Source organism: Anabrus simplex, chromosome 1, assembly GCF_040414725.1.
Source record: "Anabrus simplex isolate iqAnaSimp1 chromosome 1, ASM4041472v1, whole genome shotgun sequence".
Lineage (NCBI taxonomy): Eukaryota > Metazoa > Arthropoda > Insecta > Orthoptera > Tettigoniidae > Anabrus > Anabrus simplex.
This window is the reverse complement of record NC_090265.1, coordinates 324030167-324054181: the sequence shown is the minus strand read 5'-3', so window position 1 is coordinate 324054181 and position 24015 is coordinate 324030167. Positions and strand designations below refer to the sequence as shown.

Here is a 24015-nt window from a genome sequence, read left to right as displayed (position 1 = left end):
TCGAACCCACTATCTTGAAAAGAATAACTAAGATGTGTCGGCGAACCGACTGTAGCATTGATGTTGTCGCATGTAAATATCTTATGGTCTTGCGTATGGTATCAACTATGGTTGGTATATGTTCCAAGAAGATTTTAGAATAGCGTGTAGGCTAATGAATTTAAGTACTTATTTGGTACACGTTTGGATTTTTGACGTGCGGTAGGTGATTCTGCCCTGAAATATATTCAAATATACCGCGTGTTGCTTTAGTTTAGCTCACTGCCGATAGAGCGAAACATTGACGGCCAACTTCCGGAGTTCGGGCGACTTGAGTCTCGGATGGCGAATATCGTTTGTCATACTCAATTCACTGTCAAACGTTGATAGCCGTGGTTGGTAGTTGGTAGTGTGAGTCTGTGTGAGCAAGGCGGGAATAACGTGAAGTGATAGTTCTCGTGGTGTTTTTAGTTCATTTCCAAGAGGACGGATCTTACTGATTAATTGTAAGTGTTAATATCTTGTTTATATTTGTTTTTCTCGATTGTCTTTTGGCTTACCGGTATGCTTGCTTGACACCTGGCTTAGGTGTCAATTTACGGCTTTATTTCCTAGGGAATTTGCTGCGTGTTTGTTTATTGGCTGTACAATTTTGCTACGACTACGTATTAAGAATACACATTTTTCTTTGCTTCAAATAAATCCTGCGTGTAATGTAAGCTGAGGCAGTATTATATTGCTGCACATCATTTGAAATGTTATACTGTAATTCTAACCTCATTTGAAAGTTAGTTTTCAGATTTCTTTCGCACTGTCAGTTTCTATAAAGGTCTTGATGAAAGTCCGTGCTATTAACCGTTATGCTTTTGTAGAATTTATGCTCATCACTATACGTCTGCTGTTCCTGTGACACATTTAGTGTTGCATACTTGGCGAGTCCCGGCAATTTTTATGGTTTTGATTTGTCTGTTAGCCCCAGACGTAATCACGAGACATAGCCTGTGCACGATTATTCGGTTGCTTTTCAAAAGAATACTGACTGAGCGGTGCTCTAACTGCTTAATGACGCTTGTCTCGTTTTCATAGTGTTCTTTTTCATCCTGAATGATCGCTGCAGGCCTCGCCATGATAAGTTGTTGAAAAAAATAATTTAATGCGTTAGAATATTCTCAAGAAGGTTCTTATAATTGGGGGGTCTGCAGTGTGGAAATAAAATTTTCTGTGGGGGTAGGGTGTGCAGACCAAGCTGAGGTGCCTTAAAGAGGGCAGATTAATAATAATTTGATACATAGGCAAGGGAGTAGGAGAGTAAGTTACCATGTAATGAAAAATACTAGAGGTGAACGTTGTAAAGGTTTAGAATCCTGCCTAAATCAGAATTTGGAAAGCTCATCAGGCTTTTCCTATCCTATTGTATAAATTCAGCATTTCTAGTAACTTTTTAGGTAAGTCAGACTTCTATGATATGATTCAGAGGTATCATTTCAAAGCTGTGTAAAGCAAATGTGTGTTCTGATCTCATATTGGTTGCAGATCTCTGAAGAGTGGTCTGGTTATTCATTCTTCTGATTGTGATGCAGTATGTGATTCTTCTGTTTGCCAGAAACAGGTTGATTATGAGAAATAATCAGAAGGCCACTAATATGTATCTGCACAAATATTAATTTCTTTTCTGGGAAAATTGTACATAAGGATTTCTTATGACATTGGTACAAATACCATTGTTACATCATGTGCTGCTTAGGTAGCAATCTATAGGCTAAATACAATGTCAACTTTCAGTGGACAGTTTAGGGTAAGACATTTACTGTTATCTTCCAAGATTTTCATAATAACTGCATGTTGTATGTGTTTTACAATCAAGTCTTTGAAAACATTTCTGTTCAATGTTTTTAATTCCATAAAGAAAGTCACCTACTACATTTCTACCTTTTAACTATTTTATGATCAATAAGCTCAGTGTGACTTTTATATGAGAAGTAGGTCCTTTGTTCATTCTATTAAACGTACTTTCTAGCATTGTCATTTTCAAATATTTTGGACAATATCTTATATAGTCACTCACTTTACTGTTATTTCTTCAGATAACATTCAGCTTTCTAAATCATGTCCTGTAAACATGGTTGATTCAACCCTTTGGTTATCCTGGAAACATGGTTGACAGATGCTTTATTAGTCCCATATAGTCTGCTGGTAATTAAAGATGGCATCCTTTTTCTACTGACTTTATTCTCATAGGTTTATAAATATATCTAACATGTATGAGTAATCAAGTAAATTGACTGCCCCTAAAACTCTATCAACCGAGCTCGATAGCTGCAGTCGCTTAACTGCGGCCAGTATCCAGTATTCGGGAGACAGTAGGTTCGAACCCCACTGTCGGCAGCCCTGAAGATGGTTTTCCGTGGTTTCCCATTTTCACACCAGGCAAATGCTGGGGCTGTACCTTAATTAAGGCCACGGACGCTTCCTTCCCACTCCTAGCCCCGTCCTGTCCCATCGTCGCCACAAGACCTATCTGTGTCGGTGCGACGTAAAGCAAGTAGCAAAAAAAAAAAAAACTCTATCAAAACTGAAAATGTGAGAAACTGCATTCTGTAGTGCAAACAGGTTCTAATTGTATTGTATTTGTAAATAATTAATAATAATACAACTTGCCATATAAAAAATTATTTGCTTGTGAAATAATCAAAATAAATTTCATTGCACTCTCCTGTAAAATACCATAATGAATTTACACTTTTTGTAGTATTCATTTGCCATAGATATTTTTGGATAGATTAAATATATTTTACGCTGTCTCTTGAGACAGGCCCAAAAACTGTAGCTTCCACCAAAGTCTGCTTCATTTATGACTGTGACATATGGATGGTGCTGAATAATCTTTTCGACCCTGACTAGTGCCTTCGAATGTTATGAATTGTACTGCTGATATTTGATTGTGTTGCATTAGCACTTCCTGGCTCATTGAGGAAAGCAATGGTAAACTACCTAACTCGTCATTTTAATGCCACCATTGGCTTTTGCTGTTTTCTTAAAACTGCATAACCTTTGGTGGTGCTATTGTGAGAATCCAATCAGTCTCTGGGAGAGTCGAAATTGCGAATGGTGAAGTTTTTATGCGATTCCAAATTGTCATAACTAGGCCCTACTTGCTCAGAATAAAAATATTAGGTTGGTACTCTTAAATACTACAATAGCAGCAGTTGTGCATTCCAGTGTTAATAATTCATTGATTAACTAATGACTGCTGCTGAAAAGGCAATCGCAGGACTTCCTGGAAGTAGACCTCTTTTCCTCTATATGGTAGCTAGAAGGGTACGCTAGGGCAGGTCCAACCAGCTCCTATGGAGCTGTAAGGGCATACTGGCAGGGGTGACTTTAGGTGTCAAATGGTCACTTTACCCTTGTCCCATAATGTTTGGAAACAGGAAGGTACTATAGAAGAGTGCAGTGCGGTTAGGGGCGCGTAGCTGTAAACTTGCATCCTGGAGATAGTGGGTTCGAAACCCACTGCCAGCAGCCCTGAAGATGGTTTTCTGTGGTTTCCTATTTTCACACGAGGCAAATGCTGGGACTGTACCTCAATTAAGGCCACGGCCGGTTCCTTCCCATCGTAGCCGTAAGACCTCTCTTGTGTCGGTGCAACCTAAAGCAGAATTGTTAAAAAAATAAAAATATTAGAATGGCCCTTATTGAGATTAATCGGTATTCATGTAGGCACTGGTAGCTTTTCGTTAACAATAATAAAGGAATTTAGCGAGTGAGGGAAATAGCCTGCCTGGTGGCCATGATCGTTAAGGCATGAAGTATGTAGCCTATGGTCTGACACCCACCGGGCGAGTTTGCCGTTCGGTTAGGAGCCCGCAGCTGTGAGCTTCATCCGGGAGATAGTGGGTTCGAACCCCACTGTCGGCAGCCCTGAAGATGGTTTTCTGTGGTTTCCCATTTTCTCACCAGGCAAATGCTGGGCTGTACCTTAAGGCCACGGCCGCTTCCTTCCCACTCCTAGAACTTTCCTATCCCATCGTCGCTATAAGACCTACATGTGTCGGTGCGACGTAAAACAAATTGTAAAAAAGAAGAAAAAAAGGCCTGACACCCTGGTTAGCCAGTTCGAGTTCCAATAGTCGAAAAGAAAACCCATCAGCATTTTGGCTGGCGGGGTAGGAGAGGTGGTGGTGTACAATTTATAATCACTAGATTGCGTGCATTTAATTCCAAACCTCTCCGCTCTGTTCATCTGGAGTGAGGGCATATGACGCTGTTGATGGCGATTCGTTCGTCGGATATGGACGTAAAGCCTTGAGAACAGACCCCTTGGTGCTTTTCCACAGAAGTGGGCTATGTGCCGGCATCAGGTTTCACCCTCTCTCTTACTACTGGCATAGGCTGTATCATGTCAATCATTTCATCTCATTAACTCCTCTGAAGTTGACGTCAGGAAGGGCATCCGTTCGTGAAAAAAAACCTCGCTACGAAGATTCATCTCGCTTCATACCCGACCCCGTAGAGGAACGAGACGGGCGTCAGTATTTGGATACACCGACGTAGCCAGTTAGGAGGTCGTTAGATGCACGATTTTATGAAATTTATTATTACAATGTGCTGTGCAGCAATGCTGATGCTGAACGGCTTATAAAAATACGTAGCCAAGCACCATTTGAGTGCACGCTGAAGTTAGATTTAATTTGGTGTAGCTATTGTAAGCACGCAGCTGTGAGCTGGCATTCGGGAGATAGTGGGTTCGAATCCCACTGTCGGCAGCCCTGAAGATGGTTTTCCGTGGTTTCCCATTTTCACACCAGACAAATGTTGGGGCTGCACCTTACTTAAGGCCACGGCCGCTTCCTTCAAACTCCTAGCCCTTTCCTATCCTATCGTCGCCACAAGACCTATCTGTGTCGGTGCGACGTAAAACCACTAGCAAAACAAAAAAAAAAACCGCTATGGTAAGCATTTTTCTTAGAGGAATTTGGCACGTGATAGTTCCGTAGCAGACAGTACATTGGGCTCTCGACTTCTATGCTCAGGGTTATGGAATCAACTAGCTATATTACCCAGTGCTGCCCGGCCATTTTATTCTTTCCTTTTTAGGTATTTTATTGCCTGTTAATTATGTGTGAAGATAAGTTTTGCCGATTTCGTTATTGCGACGTTGACTGATTAAGAACTATTTTGTAGTTTAGAAGTTGTTATTGTTGTGTTTAATTTGAAGTCTTATAGATTATTTTCTTTCTCGTTAATCAAGCTAATCTCGGGAAGTTTGGACATTTTCTTCATCACCACTTTTCGCCATGATTACGCAGCTGAACTGGTACTTAAACGGCATCCAGAGTGCCCTACTACATCTCACCGACCACGGAAACTGTGGGTTCGACGCTAATGTTGTTCGTCATTCCCTCCCTTAGGTTTGCTAGGTATTTTTTACTCCTTCAGTATCTTTTCGATATAGTAATTCGTATTCGTACCATGGGCGCCCATATAACAGTTTGTAGAGGGGCCCCACACCTGGGGGTACGTAATATTTTGGAAGATAAATGGCGACTTGTGTTCTGCGGTAGAATAACCCACGGTTCCCCTGCATGTTGGTGGGGAACGGTACTACCGCGTCTACGTAATACTGACTTTTAAACCATTTTCTTGAAAGGAAAACACCTGACTACACTAGATTTTTTTCCTTTTCCTCAGAGCTAGTTTGGGGGGGGGGGCGGCCCCACCTTGCCCCCCGGGTATGGGCGCCCTTGATTCGTACTAAGTTTGGTTGAGAGCTATTCTGGAAGATATTGTACACACGTAAATCTACAATTTTGGTCATTTTCTCTTTCACACCTTTTAGGATTTGTATTATTTCAGGTGTTTTTTTAAGTTTTCTTAATTGTGGCGTTGATCGACTGTTTATGAACTATTTTGTCAATTTTTAAATTGAAATATTGTTGTGTATAATTTTACGTTTTAGCTTGAAATTATTTTGTTTTGCCTTAAAATATTTCCTTGAGGCAGCGCAAATTGTTTGGGAAGTAGTTGATCCTTTCAAACAATAATAACGATTATAATGTAATGTATTTACGCGTCGCATTATAGATATGATGTACACGATTCCAACTGTCACTGGGACTGTCTCCAATCAGGCAAGCGACACCGAAAACTGTGTGAACAACATTAATCTCGGTGGATTTGGACATTCTCTTTATCACCCCTTCTAAATCCACTATGCCGATGGGTGCTGAACTTGGACTTAAACGACATCTGGAGTGTCACTATTCATCTCAGTGACCCCGGAAACTATGGATTTGACACTAATATAGGCTGTTTTCGATTACTGTACATGTCACCCCTTCCCCCCAAGGGTGTCTTATCCCTACAGTATCTTTTCGAGATCGTAACTCATATCCGTACCGAGTTTGGCTGAGAGCTGTGATAGGGTATGACCTTCAACTTAAAGGCATCCGGAGTGTCAGTATTCGTCGAAGCGACCCCGAAAACTGTGGATTCGACAGTAATATTCGTCGTTTTCGATTCTTTTTTTAGTATCCCCTCCGCTAAGGGTGGTAGGGGTGTCTTACCCCACGTAATTTTTTTTTCCAGATAGTAGGCCTATAGTAAGCCATGTATGCATTTGGACATTCGTTTTTCACCCTTTCTCAACCTCCATTCCGACTGGGGCTGAAGTATGAATTAAACGCTTCGTCCGGGTCAGGGGTTTTTAATTGTAAATGATTAATATCCTTGGCCTGGGTGTTTGTGTCGTCCTTAATGTTCCTTTCCTCACATTCAACACTTTACACTTCCGCCATTTCCAAAATACACGCAGGTTCACAATATATGGTGCAAAGTAGGGGCAAAGGACCTTCTTAGGTCGACGCCCCGAATAAATAGCATTTAAAAAAAGAGTTAAACGGCACCCAGAGTGTCACGGAGTCCTGCCGCCACAGTCATTTTTTGTTTGTTTGAAAACTATGCTGGAACATACATTCATCCATAATCTCGGTTATTTTGGATATTTTTTGTCACTCCTTCTCACCCCCGTGCCGATGCGGGTGAACTTGGTCTTAGACACTGCCAATATTCATCTTAGCAATGTCGAAAACTATGGATTCTACTTTAATATTGGTAGTTTCCTATTACTTTTATACTTCCCCTTTCCGCTCCCTTTCAGAGGGTTGCAACATAAATCCATAAACTTTTTCAGCCCTTCTAACCCTCATGCCAGTGGGAACTGAACTTGAACTTATGCGACATGTCGAGTGTCACTGTTCATCTCAGCGACCCCGAAACCTATGGTTTCGACACTATTTTGGGTTATTTTTATATATGCCGCTCCCTCCCGTCCACGACCCGTAGGGTTTGCTTACCCCCCACAGTGCTTTTTTCGAGACAGTCATATGTGTAGCAGAATATCTCCTTGGCCTAGCCTACATTCACGCACATGCCTGCTTCGAACACCAGGCCTGTATTATACTGCAAAATCCTGAGCTGACGTTGCCATGGTTACTGCTGGTTATTTCTTCATCCAGTTCCTAGAGCGGGATAGTGTGATGTCAATATCTCACACAGCTGGTGTTAGGTCCTTGAAACATGGTTTTCGGGGGCCGTAGGGCCTCCGAGTTTTGTTGTACGCGTCGTGAGGCGTAAAATGAACTTTATCTTGTCCTTGCATGACAAATTGAATATTTCGCCTATCTTATCCATGTTAATGTGCCAAAGGGCCTAAATCTAGGGAATGGAGGGGGTTGTTATAATTTCTTGTAGGTGGGATTACCCGCAGGGTCACATAAGTGGTTCCTTCTAAAATCTGTTTGGGGTGATGCATGTTTCAGCATCGGGATTCCTCTGCAACTTAAGGGTGTCACGAGATGTCAATACATGGTGGAATTTTACTTTTGATTGTGATAATTGCTGTTAACTTGTAATGAACACCATGCTTTCAAGTAATAATTCGTAACCTATCCAAAGCAACTGATAGTCGATTTGGTTCTTACAAGTTGCTTACCGTAGCACCGACACAGATAGGTCTTATGGCGACGGTGGGATAGGAAGGGGCTAGGAGTGGGAAGGAACCAGCCGTGGCCGTAGTTAAGGTGCAGCCCCAGCACTTGCCTGGTGTGAAAATGCAAAACCACGGAAAACCATCTTCAGGGCTGTCGACAGTGGGGCTCGAACCCGCTATCTCCCGATTACTGGATACTGGCCGCACTTAAGCGACTGCAGCTATCGAGCTCGGTAAGATAGATATTGGCTCAGTCAGTTGGAAGTTAAGAAATGTGGGAGACCCATGCCAGATAGCAACCGTTTTCAGGGCAAACATGTCAGCGTTATTGGAGGGGGAAATTGAACGGATATCGAGATTGCATAATGCTCAAAAGAAGCTTTGCATATTCTGGTTTAGTGCACTTTTTACACGTATTTTGCTATATGTGTGTACGTGTATTGTGAATTTCGAGGGATATATACAAAGGAAAACATGTAGCTATGCTGAGCAACAGGAACTCCACAAGAACGTGAAGTTTGTAATGTGGGATTTTGAACACAAAATTATCTTACATTATGGGGCAGATCAGTACCGTGCATAACGATCTCCAGCCCTGAGGCATGCATGAACACCGAAGAATCCAGCTTGTTTTGGGGCAGATTATATTTCCTCAAGTCAGCTGCTTCCTTTTGCCGATACCTCCATTCTTCGAAGGGCTTCATATTTCTTTCTAATTACAATTTAGAGGGAATGGTTATCTAGCTGTACTTCACTTCCTTTTCTCTTAGCCTTCTTACTACGGCTTGAAACTATGAATGTGTTTTATCATACAAGTTACAGTCCGACTGTCTGCTATTTTATAAGTGCTGTAGTGGCCGGCTTTGCTTGGGTACTTTTTTAATGTTCACTGTCAGGATTTGTATCACCTGCTTGAAGTGAATTTTTGTAGATTTCTTTATTGACATGTTGACTGAGTTTACAAATTCGTTTGTAGATTTAGAAATATTGTGTGTGTCATTTTAAATTTTAAATTTAAGATTTAGTTTCTCGTTAAACTATTTCCTTGTGGCACACTGAATTGTCTGGGAAGCAGTTGATTCTTTCAAGCAACTAATGAAAGTTATAACTGTAGGCCTATGTAATTACGTGTCGCGCTGTAGATATTTATGTACATAATTCCAACTGTCACTGGGACTGTCACCCGCCATCCTAGAGATCCCGAAAACTATGGAATCAAAATTCTTCTCTCATTTTGTACATTTTCTTTTTTCACCCCTTGAACTTCCATGCCGATTGTGGATGAGCTTGGTCATAAACGGCATCCAGAGTGTCATAGTTCATCTCAGCGACCCCGAAAACTGTGGATTCGACACTAATATTGGTCGTTTTCGATAATTTTTACACGTCATCTCCTCCTGTAGTGGTGCTAGGAATGTTTTACCCCAACAGTATTTTTTCCAGATAGTAAGTTATATGTGTACCAAGTTTGCTTGAGAGCTATGCAGGAACATACTCATACGTCTGTAATCTCGGTCATTTTTGACATTTTCATTTTCACCCCTTTCCCACACCCTCTGCCGATGGTGTCTGAACTTGGACTGAAACGACATCCGGAGTCTCTCAGCGACCATGGATTCTCCATCATTATGGATAGTTTTCTATTATTTTTTATAATTCACCCCTTTCCCTGCTAATGGTATCTTATCCCCACAATATTTTTGTCAAACAGTTTTTTTTTAATTTCCTGTGGCTATTTCTAGCCGGGTACAGCCTTTGTAAGGCAGACCCTCCGATGAGGGTGGGTGGCATCTGCCATGTGTAGGTGACTGCGTGTTATTGTGGTGAAGGATAGTGTTATGTGTGGTGTGTGAGTTGCAGGGATGTTGGGGACAACACAAACACCCAGCCCCCGACCCGGCCGGGAATCGAACCCGGGACCCTCTGAACCGAAGGCCAGTACGCTGACCATTCAGCCAACGAGTCGGACCGTCAGTCAGTCATCACGTACATCTATAATCTCGGTCATTTTGGACATTCTTCTTCACCCCTTCTCAACCTCCGTTCCGACTGGGGCTGAACTATGACTTAAACGGGATCTAGAGGGTCACCGTTCCTCTCGGCGACCTCGAAAACTTATGAATTCGACACTGATATCAGTAGTTTTCACCAGGCAAATGCTGGGGCTGTACCGTAATTAAGGCCACGGCCGCTTCCTTCCATCTCCTAGACCTTTCCTATCCCATTGTCGCCATAAGACCTATGTGTGTCGGTGCGACGTAAAGCCGCTAGCAAAAAAAACGTTTCAGTTGTATAAAATTCAACGATATTGCTTTAGTTAATGATGTTTAGGTGTTCGTGATTCATCTATCGGATGGTGTCGTAAAGCTTTGAGCAGATCCCTTGGTGCTTAGAGCTTAGAAATCTATATACACTGACTGACAGAGCAAATGCAACACCAAGAAGGAGTGGTTCGAAAGGGATGAAAGTTGGGGAAAAAACAGAGACGGCACGGACGAATAATTGATGTTTGTTTCAAACCGATATGCAGGTTACACAATGCGCACGGCATCGACTCAGTAGGATGTGGGACCACCGCGAGCGGCGAAGCACGCAGAAACACGTCGAGGTACAGAGTCAATAAGAGTGCGGATGGTGTCCTGAGGGATGGTTCTCCATTCTGTCAACCCTTTGCCACAGTTGGTCGTCCGTACGAGGCTGGGGAAGAGTTTGCAAACGGCGTCCAATGAGATCCCACACGTGTTCGATTGGTGAGAGATCCGGAGAGTACGCTGGCCACGGAAGCATATGCACACCTCGTAGAGCCTGTTGGGAGATGCGAGCAGTGTGTGGGCGGGCATTATCCTGCTGAAACAGAGCATTGGGCAGCCCCTGAAGGTACGGGAGTGCCACCGGCCGCAGCACATGCTGCACGTAGCGGTGGGCATTTAACGTGCCTTGAATACGCACTAGAGGTGACGTGGAATCATACGCAATAGCGCCCCAAACCATGAGGCCGCGTTGCCTAGCGGTAGGGCGCTCCACAGTTACTGCCGGATTTGACCTTTCTCCACGCCGACGCCACACTCGTCTGCGGTGACTCACTGACAGAACAGAAGCGTGACTCATCGGAGATCACGACGTTCCGCCATTCCCTCATCCAAGTCGCTCTAGCCCGGCACCATGCCAGGCGTGCACGTCTATGCTGTGGAGTCAATGGTAGTCTTCTGAGCGGACGCCGGGAGTGCAGGCCTCCTTCAACCAATCGACGGGAAATTGTTCTGGTCGATATTGGAACAGCCAGGGTGTCTTGCACATGCTGAAGAATGGCGGTTGACGTGGCGTGCGGGGCTGCCACCGCTTGGCGGCGGATGCGCCGATCCTCGCGTGCTGACGTCACTCGGGCTGCGCCTGGACCCCTCGCACGTGCCACATGTCCCTGCGCCAACCATCTTCGCCACAGGCGCTGCACCGTGGACACATCCCTATGGGTATCGGCTGCGATTTGACGAAGCGACCAACCTGCCCTTCTCAGCCCGATCACCATACCCCTCGTAAAGTCGTCTGTCTGCTGGAAATGCCTCCGTTGACGGCGGCCTGGCATTCTTAGCTATACACGTGTCCTGTGGCACACGACAACACGTTCTACAATGACTGTCGGCTGAGAAATCACGGTACGAAGTGGGCCATTCGCCAACGCCGTGTCCCATTTATCGTTCGCTACGTGCGCAGCACAGCGGCGCATTTCACATCATGAGCATACCTCAGTGACGTCAGTCTACCCTGCAATTGGCATAAAGTTCTGACCACTCCTTCTTGGTGTTGCATTTGCTCTGTCAGTCAGTGTACATATAAAATAACATGTCTTGACTGACTGATTCGTCATCGCAGAGCCAAAACTACTGGACATAAAGAAATTAGATTTTGAGGATTTTTGGATATTCCGTTGCTAAGGGGGTGAAAAAAGAGGTGAATTTTTAAAATGACTGTAACTATATCTCAAACTTAACAGTTTAAAGACGTGAAAATTGGGAAGAAAACGCTTATTTTTCTGTTTTCGGAAGGTCCTTTTAAGGAGGGTGAAAAAGTGTTTGAATACCTTTTTTGAGGATACTTGTCTCAAAAACTGAAGATGTTAGTCACGAAAATTGGTATTTGGAATCTCCTTTCAAATAAACGTTTTTTTTTTTTTTTTTTTTTTTTTTGTTTTTTTTTTTTTTTTGCTTTTGGAAAATCGACAGGAGTGACAAATGGGGTGAATTTTTAAAATGAGTATATCTACAATATATCTCAGGAACTTAACATGTTTGCTAGTTGCTTTAAGTCGCTCCGACGTAGATAGGTCTTATGGCGACGATGGGACAGGGAAGGGCTGGGAGTGGGAAGGAAGCGGCCGTGGCCTTAATTAAGGTACAGCCCCAGCATTTGCCTGGTGTGAAAATGGGAAACCACGGAAAACCATTTTCAGGGCTGCCGACAGTGGGGTTCGAACCTACTATCTCCCGAATACTGGATACTGGCCGCAGTTAAGCGACTGCAGCTATCGAGCTCGGTGCTTAACATGTTACAGACGTGAAAATTCGTATTTGGAATCTCCTGTAAAAGTATAGGAATACGCATTTTTCCTAAAAATCCACTTAAGGGGAAGTGAAAAAAGGGGATAATTTTTAAAATGAGCATATGTACAGTATATCTAAAAAATGTTACATATAACAGACGTGAAAATCGGTATTTTTAATCCCTTTTAAAAACAAAGACATGTAATTTTTTGTTTTCGAAAAAACAATTAAGAGGGTAAAATTACTGAAAAAGGGGGTTGAATTATTTTTATTAGGATACGTATATCAAATACTAAAGATGTTACCGACATGAAAATTGGTATTTTGAATCAATTATGAAGTTAAAATTTCTAATGATATCCTAGGTGTGTAATAACAGGTGGTTTGAAACAAATTTAACCGCTCAAAGAGTTAAATGGGAGTTAAGATCCGAAATCAAATATATAGTATATTCATTCCTTCCTCCGAAACGGTTTAACGTACGAAGCTTTACGTCCCCATCCGATAGACAAATCACCAACAGCTAAACATCAATAACTAAAGGAATATCATTGAATTTTATCAAATTTTAATGAAAACTAACTGTATTCAAGTAACTGCTGATGAAGTTCACTTTCTCCCCCTCCTAGTCAAAACCCTTCCTATCTCATCGTCGCCTAAAACCGATCTGAGTTAGTGCGACGTTAAAACCACTAACATACTATGTCTATGAACGTGTTTTCCTGGATTTAATTGTTAGCGTCTCACCCAATACTGACCTGATTCTTTTCACATTGCCATTTCCTTCTGTAAATTGACCGTCATTCTAACATATACTTCGGTGTCTTTCATCACCGTTCTTAACTAGTCGTTGGTGTCTGTGTTCCTATTTTTGAAACTTAGTTATGTCTACATGTATTTATCTGCATTGGTATCTTCTCAGCTTACTGCTGGTTAAGCCCTTATTTTTATCCCGAATTTATTATTGGTTTAATAGAAAGGATTTATGTGATCCAACAAATTAGTAATTTTTGTGTGATAGTCGTGATTTCCTACTCTCTAGGAAAGTAGCCGTGCTACTTTTTATGCCGTGTTTTTGTAGGTTCACGTAGGTACACAGAGACTTAAAAATATAGTACTCTCCTGGTATGTGCCTGAATTATAACTGGAAACTCATTGAAAAAAAAAAACCAATAGTTTGTGTAGCAATTATTAGTCTACAATGACCCGGGATCTATCTACTCATCTCAAGTCCTATCGCGGCACGAGTCTTAGTTGCGAGTAGGTATGGAAAGAGACTTGGCGTCAAAGAAATGAGAAGCTTTTACCATGATTAGTTTTGCTTAGTCTGATGATATGGATGTTACTATTTGCTCTTTAAAGCAAGACGTTTTTCAGACTTCCCATTTACGTTTGCATGCCGTATTAGTAGTCGTGACTGGCTTGCAGGTAAAGTTATCAGAGTTGTAGCCTTGGCGTTGCCGTGCTTTCACAAGATAATGATAGTAGGTACGTTTTATGTAAATGGTCAATCAAGGTGAAAGATTTTACTATCTTCGCACTGGTGGAATCTTCCAGTACAGACGGGAGTGAATGTAGAGTTAACGGACGGCGGCAGTTCACGGGACATATTCCTGTTTTAATTAGCTTTGATTTAGACTTTCTTTCGTCGAACTGTCGAGGTTTTTGGTGAATGTGAGAAATCAGATTATCGCAATTGCAGAGGTAGTAGTCGTGGCTATCAGTACAGCGTTAACAGCGCACCCTCTTCCAATTGGGAGTCCTTCCGTCCGTGTTGCCAGATGGTCGATAGTATTTTCCCTACTGAAAAAAAAAATGAAAATTCCGTATGCCAAAATTTACAGTTTACTACTACTACTACTACTACTACTACTACTACTACGACTGTAAATGTAGGAATAATACTTCGTAAATGAATGTCTCTTAATGGTAATGGTCCTATTTTGAATAGTGTCAAAAATTAAAAGGGAAGCTCACCGTAATGATTGAACAAGTCTTCTGTAATCACCAGTCTTGAAATCGTAGATTTCTTGCAATGTTCGTTCAATAGAGCAAACTCGCCAGTCTCCCAAACATATTTTTCGATAGAATACAGAAGGCATGCATGTGAAGTAATTAATCTTGAAACAATCTGTTTTCAGTATTCATTGCATTGGTTTCGTTATAATAAAATAGTGTTACTGGGAACAAAAATACAAATATTACTAATAGAGGACAAAAGCTTGACAAAATGTTTCTCTTCCAATGCAGCTCCTAACTTCAGTCTATCCTGTCCGACCTCGAGGATAGGGAGTCGTTCATTTTCACGCCCATCGTGGCCCTTTTCTTTCTTTGGCCGTACCTTCATTTTTCGAAATCCCGGGCCCCTCCCTTTTTTTCCCTCTAGTGTTTATAGCGGATGGTTGCCCAGTTGTACTTCCTCTTAAAACAATGACAATCACCACCACCACTCTTCCAATGCACAAGAAGTTTCTGGGCTGAGGACTGCCAAGCAGCTAAAAAGTAAAAAGTCTGTATTTGAGGAAGGTTCATTATAACCTCTTCATCCTATGTAGTCTGTAATGTGGAAATTCGTAATACCTACGACGCACAGATAATAATCACATTTATTTACATACGGCAATGAAAATGAACAGCCTGTTTCCAGTCATGTGACGGCCCAGGAATGGAATGAAGTCCCCATCAATCGGCGAGGACAGGAATTGTGCCGGCTGCCGAAGCCTGTCGCACTCGCGGGGAGAAAGATGACATGACATATTGGAGACTGTTGTTGGAATGAAAGATGGCAGGAAGAACCGGAATACCCGGAGAAAAACCTGTACGATCTTCGCTTTCTCCAATAAAAATCTCAAATGGAGTGACCAGGATTTGAACCATGGAACCCAGCTGTGAGAGGCCGGTGCGCTGCCGCCTGAGCGACGGAGGCTCGTACGGCATTGCACAAGTACGCTAGTGTCCAAAAGTTAAGCATAGGTGTTCACTAAACGAGTCCATACCGCCTGATAGGAATGTCAGACGGATTGCTGAACAAACGGAAGCTGAATCACACACCATATGTCACAACTTGTCCAAGATAAGTGTCAGAAAGGTTCTGATAGTTAAGGTACACCCTTGACAACAACTGACAAAACTTGACAATGCCTTCCACAACAAAATATGCTGTTAATAGGGTGTATGGTTACCCCTAACGGCCACACATGCTTTGCAGCGACGTGGCATGCTCTCTATCAGATGGTCCAAGAGCTCTTGTGGCAGTCGATCCCATTCCTCCGAAAGGGCAATGCGAAGTTCTTGGAGGGTCCTTGGTGGAGACTGACGGGATGCGATTCGCCTCTCTAATGCATCCCAGGCATGTTCTACAGGATTCAGATCCGCAGGCCAGTCCATGCGATGAATGTCTTCCCCAGCCAGAAATTCATCCACCAGAGCAGCGCGGTGCGCTCGGGCGTTATCGTCCGTTAAGAGGTCTGGACCAACCGCACCTCTGAAGAGTCGAACATGTGGTCTCAGTACCTCATCCTTGTATCTCCGAGCGTTAAGTGTTCCTCGGACCACCCATGAATATGTGCAGGTCCATACGGCCATTCAACATGCCGCCGCCCTACACCATGACGCCACCACCACCACCATACTGGTCCCGTTTCACGATGTTCCTGTGGTTGTATCGGCTACCCGGTTATCTCCAGATTAATGTGCGACGAAAATCGTTCTGCAAACTGAAACGGGATTCATCTGTGAAGACCACATGCCTCCATTCATTCATGGTCCAGTTTCAATGTTGACGGCTCCACAGTAAACGGGCCCGTCTCTGTGCTGGAGTGAGCGGGACGCACACCGCTGAACGTGGGGAAAAGAGCCCTGCTGTTCTGAGCCTCCGGTACACAGTTTGCCGGGAAACGGCAACCCCTGAGACGGCTTCAAGCTCCGCCGACAATTGTGCAGGTGCACTCCGATTTCGTCGGGCGGTTAAGGCCAGATATCGGTCCTGCTATGGGGTGCTTACCCTTGGTCGACCTGCTACTGGCCTACGACTAACATCTCCTGTGTCTCGAAATAGTCTCCAAAGCCTGGAAATTGCACTTTGTAGCACATTCAAGGTTACGGCGACTTCTGTCTGTGTCTGGCCTGCTTCCAGGCGACCCTTCAAAACGGGATCCAAATGGCGTCGTTGTGCCGCTGTTGTCACGTTCACCACGATCCTACACTCCGCACACTATAACAATATAGACGACATTCCTTTACACTCTCATTGTTAGGAAAGTGTATATGAGGTGATATCTGTTGAAGCATTCTATCAACAAGAATACCAGTTTGGATAATATCGAAGTCATAGGATTAATGGTAGGTGCTAGGCGAACTATTCCTCTCTTTTTCGTCAAGGTCTGCAAATCATTTAACCTCGATCAGGCATTAATAAGAGAAGTTGCAGTGGTTGCCTTGCAATATTCTCTCGAAAACCCGAAGAACCATATCTCCCAAACATTTTAATGCAACTTTGTATGTCATGTGTTTAAGAACCATTATGTAATCAACTCAAAATTACTTTTAATATTCATCTTCGTTATTTTTGTGTGTGTGTACTTTGCCCTCAGGGACAATCTCCAGTTGGGGAAATTCGAAATAAATAAACTAGGGCAATCACAGCTATATCTTATAGGATACTTGAATGTACCATTAGCACTATCTATTCTTCTTGAAACTCTTCTTCGAGTTTATTGGACGGTTAGCGTTTAACGGACCAATAAATTCGTTCTTGCAACCCACCCTTGATGGGATATAATGGTTGGCCCTATGCCTGGTCGCCTTTGTCTCCAGGAATTAACCTGGTACACGCATACACAGAAATGATGTCCGATAGAAACAATCAACACTACCCCACTCCTGTACTGTAAACGAGGGAAGGAAGTGAAGGGGTAGTGTTGAAAGCCACTTCTTTGCCGAAAAGTAGGGAAAGGAAGTGAAGGGGTAGTGCGGAAGGCACAGTGCCTTTAATGCTCTACATTCGTCACTGCGCTCATTTCAATCACAATAGTCTTGTAGCGGCTGCAGCAATGCGTTAAGCGAGTAGGCGTTTCTGTGCATGCTTGCACTAATTTTTGGTGCAGGCTGAGCGAACCTCAGGGCAATGTGCCGATACAGAAAATCCCCTGTAGGTGGGGGACGCAGACGAAGAATGCATCCACTGTATCCCCTGCCTGTCGTAAGAGGTGACTAAAAGGAGCGACCAACGGATGATGATATTACAACCATGTGATTACTTCAGGTTAGTAGCATTACGTGCGGAACACCATGGGTCGACGTTACTTGCGATTAGAACCGCCTTGCGAGGAAGAACATGTGTCTACGTTACACAGAAGCAGTACCATTATGCGAGAAACGCTACGGTCCTGCTGTGGGGTGTGATTTGCGGTCTATTTCCTGTTGCCCTGCTTACTCGTAACTTGTGCTTAACTTTTGGATACTCGTGTGCAATATAGACGGCCGATTCCACTGTGTTCAGAATGGGTCTGCGTACCTATGAGTAGTACCACTTTATAAGGAACACCATCGGTCTGCGTTGCCTGTGGTTAGCACCACTTTGCGAGAAAAAGCACGGGTTTGACTGGCGCCTGTGATAAGTACCGTACTACTGTGATGAAAATCATGGGTCTGCGTAGCCTGAGGGTAATACCAGTATGTAAGGAACACCATGGGTTTGTGTTACCTGTGAGTGGTGCCATTGTGCGTCACATGCCATGGGTCTACATTACCTGTGATTAGTACCACCATGGGTTTGTGTTACCTGTGAGTGGTGCCATTGTGCGTGACATGCCATGGGTCTACATTACCTGTGATTAGTACCACCATCGCAGGTCGCCTATGCGGCGTCAACTCGAAAGACCTGCACTCGGTCTCTTCGGACGCCATACGCCATTACAGTAGTACCACCTTGCGAGAAACACCATGAGCCTACGTTACCTGTGATTAGTACCACTATCGGAGGAACATGGTTCTGCTTTACCAGTGATTAGTACCGTTATGAGGGGCCGGTGACCTGGATTTTGGGTTCCTTTAGATAATGAGTGTCATCCCAGTATTTAAGGCATTTTGAATAGGATCCACTGATTGTTTTTGTTTCACGATCATATTTTCAACGTCATTCGTTTTAGACTCTGGTCGGTGGATACATTTTGAAATGTTAATTTTCATTTTGTTCACCTCGTACCATTAATTTGTAAGGCCCCTTTAAGCAACAAATCACCGATCCAGAAGTGAAAATGAAATGAAAATCCACAGCCTGTTTCCAGTTTCAATTCGGTCAGGAATGGAATGAATAAAGCCCCGTCTACGACGAGGATAGGTACTGTGCCGGCTGACGAAGCTTGTCACACTCCTTCTGTGGCAATGATTAATGGTTGACAGATGAAATGATATTGGGGTGTGTTGCGGGAATGAAAGATGGCAGGGGAAAACCGGAGTACTCGGAGAAAAACCTGTCCCACCTCCGCTTTGCCCAGCACAAATCTCACATGGAGTGACCGGGATTTGAACCACGGAACCCAGTGGTGAGAGGCCGGCGAGAAGAGGAAATATATTTTCTTAAATTTTTCGACTTCCTGTCCGGGAATCGGACCCCATTTCCTTCCCTGTAAACCGAGTAAGCCTTTACCGCCCCGGCTGGGCAGCCCCTAAATTATTCAGCTGGTACGATATGATTAGTGAATCGCCGTTTACAGTTTGAGTTTCTTGTAGATTTTCATATCTTAACTTGGCGTCTTACTTTTGATAAACTCTAAGATGGCATATTATAACATAGTTCGCTTGTCGGGAATAATACACTTTGTTGCAATACTGATATAGTGAACGTTTGATCAGATTAACATCTTTTAAACACTGTTCTTTGATTGTACAACTACCATATTAAAACAACACTTGGTTACATCTAATTTCGTCCTTTAACTTCGGCGGTAGTTTCGATTACCGATTCTTGCATTCGGGTGATGGTGGAATCCCACCGTCGCACAGTGCGTAATTTCAAGAATCTAGCCGGCCAAAAATCGTATCTCGGAAACTAATGGACCGATTTACATAAAACTTAGTATGTAGCTGCTGTTATTGGAGATAATTAAGTGTGTGGTCAATCAAGTACAAAGAACAAATTACTACCCCAGGAATAGAATTAGTAACCTTTCTTTCTTAATCTGTTTAGCCTCCAGGGTTGGTTTTTCCCTCTACCTCTACCGCATCAAGGGCAGTGTCCTGGAGCTTCAGACACTGGGTCGGGGGATACAACTGGGGAGGATGACAAGTACCTCTCCCAGGCGTCCTCACCTGCTATGCTGACCAGAGGCCTTGCGGGGGGATGGGAAGATTGGAACGGATAGACAAGGAAGAGGGAAGGAACCATTAGTAATCGTTGTAATTTCAATCATTTTTCGTTATAGCTTTAAGAAATTAAATAGATGTTAATAGTGGGACAGGCTGTTTAGAATGTTTAAAAAGAGATACAGGAATACATGTAATTGCCAAAAAATTTATTCATTAGATGGAGTTACATCAGAATCGCTATCGTTACTGTCATTCTCCTTTGGTAGATCCAGATACAGGAGGCTCAGACAGTAAGTTGAGCACTTCCCGTGAAAGCGGAATCAACTTCCTCCTTCTTGATTTCCCTAAGCAGATAATATAAGGGTCCGGTGATATAAGCAGCCTATGGAAAAGCTCAGTATTTGTGTTTTTCTGGCGGGCCGATGACCTTCGATGTTAGGCCCCTTTAAACAACAAGCATCATCATCATGTCTTTCTGGAAGTTTTTCTATTATCTTTATTCCTGGTCTTCTGCGCTTCCTCGTAGAGTTGTTCAATAGGTATAATGCAGTGCCTAATGACCTCTTCTCCATGAACCAGGAGTTTGTGCAAAGTTACAGGCATATAGTACGATTTGTATTTTTGTAAGTATATTTTCCTTTGCGTACATGCCAAGTGTCACTTTATCAATGGCATACCCACACGAAAGAGTTTCTACGATGGCACGTAGATGGTTTATTAAATTTATATCTACTCCAGTAATATCTTCAGAAGTGGAAGCCTCTCTGAAGAATCTTCTAGCCGTTTCCATCATTGGTATTGCCAGCACTTTGCTTCGGATATCAACTAATAGATCTGTTTCCTCCCTGAACTTCTGTAGTGAAGTCATGTACAGTATTTATTTATTGCGTGTGCATTTTAGGCTTGAAATCAGTGCGTAAACGTTTTGTGTTGAGTGAGAGTTGTGCGATAATCCTACGTGTGTGATTTATTTCTTTGATATAAATACTGTGATCTTTTTTAGTCATCTGCAGTATTTATTTATTGCGTCTGTTTTCTAGCTTTTATTGTCTGGATAAATTTATTAAATGCAATTGAATACATCCCCCGCCCCTCGAGCCCATAAAATTATTTGTCTATTTTCTCTCGCAGTTTGCCTTATATTTCAGTGCTGAGGTTTCTTATGTGCCGTAGTTTACCTCTTATTCTATACAAACCAAAAGTGGCCCCTGTAAACTTCCCGTCCCCTTTAGTTCATAAAAGAAAGTTGTAGCTTAATTTCTTCAGCCTTTTGTCTTGAACTTACATACTGAATTTCACAAATGTACACTGACTGACAGAGCAAATGCAACACCAAGAAGGAGTGGTCAGAACTTTGTGCCAATTGCAGGGTAGACTGACGTCACTGAGGTATGCTCATGATGTGAAATGCGCCGCTGTGCTGCGCACGTAGCGAACGATAAATGGGACACGGCGTTGGCGAATGGCCCACTTCGTACCGTGATTTCTCAGCCGACAGTCATTGTAGAACGTGTTGTCGTGTGCCACAGGACACGTGTATAGCTAAGAAAGCCAGGCCGCCGTCAACGGAGGCATTTCCAGTAGACAGACGACTTTACGAGGGGTATGGTGATCGAGCTGAGAAGGGCAGGTTGGTCGCTTCGTCAAATCGCAGCCGATACCCATAGGGATGTGTCCACGGTGCAGCGCCTGTGGCGAAGATGGTTGGCGCAGGGACATGTGGCACGTGCGAGGGGTCCAGGCGCAGCCCGAGTGACGTCAGCACGCGAGAATCGGCGCATCCGCCGCCAAGCGGTGGCAGCCCCGCACGCCACGTCAACCGCCATTCTTCAGCATGTGGAAGACACCCTGGCTGTTCCAATATCGACCAGAACAATTTCCCGTCGATTGGTTGAAGGAGGCCTGCACTCCCGGCGTCCGCTCAGAAGACTACCATTGACTCCACAGCATAGACGTGCACGCCTGGCATGGTGCCGGGCTAGAGCGACTTGGATGAGGGAATGGCGGAACGTCGTGATCTCCGATGAGTCACGCTTCTGTTCTGTCAGTGATAGTCACCGCAGACGAGTGTGGCGTCGGCGTGGAGAAAGGACAAATCCGGCAGTAACTGTGGAGCGCCCTACCGCTAGACAACGCGGCATCATGGTTTGGGGCGCTATTGCGTATGATTCCACGTCACCTCTAGTGCGTATTCAAGGCACGTTAAATGCCCACCGCTACGTGCAGCATGTGCTGCGGCCGGTGGCACTCCCGTACCTTCAGGGGCTGCCCAATGCTCTGTTTCAGCAGGATAATGCCCGCCCACACACTGCTCGCATCTCCCAACAGGCTCTACGAGGTGTGCATATGCTTCCGTGGCAGCGTACTTTCCGGATCTCTCACCAATCGAACACGTGTGGGATCTCATTGGACGCCGTTTGCAAACTCTGCCCCAGCCTCGTACGGACGACCAACTGTGGCAAATGGTTGACAGAGAATGGAGAACCATCCCTCAGGACACCATCCGCACTCTTATTGACTCTGTACCTCGACGTGTTTTTGCGTGCATCGCCGCTCGCGGTGGTCCTACATCCTACTGAGTCGATGCCGTGCGCATTGTGTAACCTGCATATCGGTTTGAAATAAACATCAATTATTCGTCCGTGCCGTCTGTTTTTTCCCCAACTTTCATCCCTTTCGAACCACTCCTTCTTGGTGTTGCATTTTCTCTGTCAGTCAGTGTATGTGCCGCCGTTTTCCCGTGATGGCGTTGAGCGGAGCCGTTCGGTATGGCAACCCTGTTGTCATAAGAACAATACTGTTTTCTTAACATGGAATGAGCTATAGTACTAGCAGGCTCATCCTGACATTGTTGTGGTGCACGTCTTTCTGCAAGGCTCATTCTCTGCTCGAACCAACTTTTATTGTACTTCAGCAATTTGTCCCTTTTTCTACTATATTTTGTCCAGCGTGGTCGAATTTTAGCACACAAACTACTGAAAGATTTCCTTATTGACTTGTATATATCCTCAGAACAATCCTCAAAGCCTAAATATTCAATTACAGCATTCGCAATATCATCGTTCCGCTTATATTCCCTGCTGTTCCTCAACAGCTCGAAAACCGACCTCCGGGTTACAGAGTACATGGCTTCTGAAAAAAATTACTCTCATGGTCGCGCCTGGTCGCAGCAAAAAGTCAGTTTTCTATTCATTGAAGTATAGATAACTCATCCGAAAGACTTTCATTGCGGAAATCAAAGGCAATCCATTTTGAAAGTCAGTTCAAATTTGTATAATTAGATAGCGCTTGGACACCGTGTACCTGAAATTTATGTGCATATTGCGGACAACAATATAGTAATTTTCAGAAAATGCTACATACTATATAAAATACATACCTTCATTTAATATAATCACATTGCAAGCTAGAGAAATATTTAGTTTTGGCCTTTTTTCTGAGCCCTCACATAATATTAACTGCGCGCTCGCCTCGCCAGAATATGATGCCCTAACGGAGGAGAGCCACTTTAGGCCTTCGGTGATATTAGGTAATTAGACAGCGCGGCTTTTTCAATACTTGTTTACTGTACCCAAGAGTCTTATAAACACGACTCACAGAAAATGCGAACCAAAGGCAAGGGTTGAAAATATTATTTTTGGCCGGCTGGATGCTAGAAATTACCCACTGTGCGTCGGCAGCCCTGAATATGGTTTTCCGTAGTCCAAGATACTTACGACATACAGCATATAATATTAATATAATATTAATAATAATAATAATAATAAAAAATCGGTTATACGTCACACTATTTTAACCGAGCGGATTGGCTGCGCTGTTCGGGATCACGTAGCTGAGCTTACATTCGGGAAATGGTGTAGGGGTTGGGTGCGAACCTCACCATCGTCAGCTTTGAAAATTGTTTTCAGTAGTTTCCTCATTTTTGCACCAGGCTGTACCTTACGGCCTCGGCTATTACGAGTAACTTCCCAATCCTTGCGTTGCCGAAAATCTGCGTGTTTTGTACTGCGATGTTAAACCAGTAGCAAAAAGAAACCTAACCGGTAGACTACTTCTTTTACGGTTTTCGGAGACACAGAAGACTCTTGCCCCGCCTGCGTTTTTATTTGTCAGTAAATATACCGACACGTATTCCAGCACCTGCAAATTCTTCCGGACTGACCCACCAAATTGGGCCCAATCTGAGTCGCTCAACCTGGC

General features: G+C 43.6%; 1 protein-coding gene across 1 annotated transcript in view; it reads left to right on the top strand.

Annotated features, from left to right (window-relative positions):
* The first annotated feature begins 326 nt into the window (after nt 1–326).
* Nucleotides 327–24015, top strand: part of LOC136856754 (putative fatty acyl-CoA reductase CG8306) — a 168817-nt gene continuing 145128 nt past the window's right edge. The window contains exon 1 of the mRNA XM_067134845.2: nt 327–485. The gene's annotated coding sequence lies outside the window, so the exon portion shown is untranslated. The remainder of the gene's footprint in view (nt 486–24015) is intronic.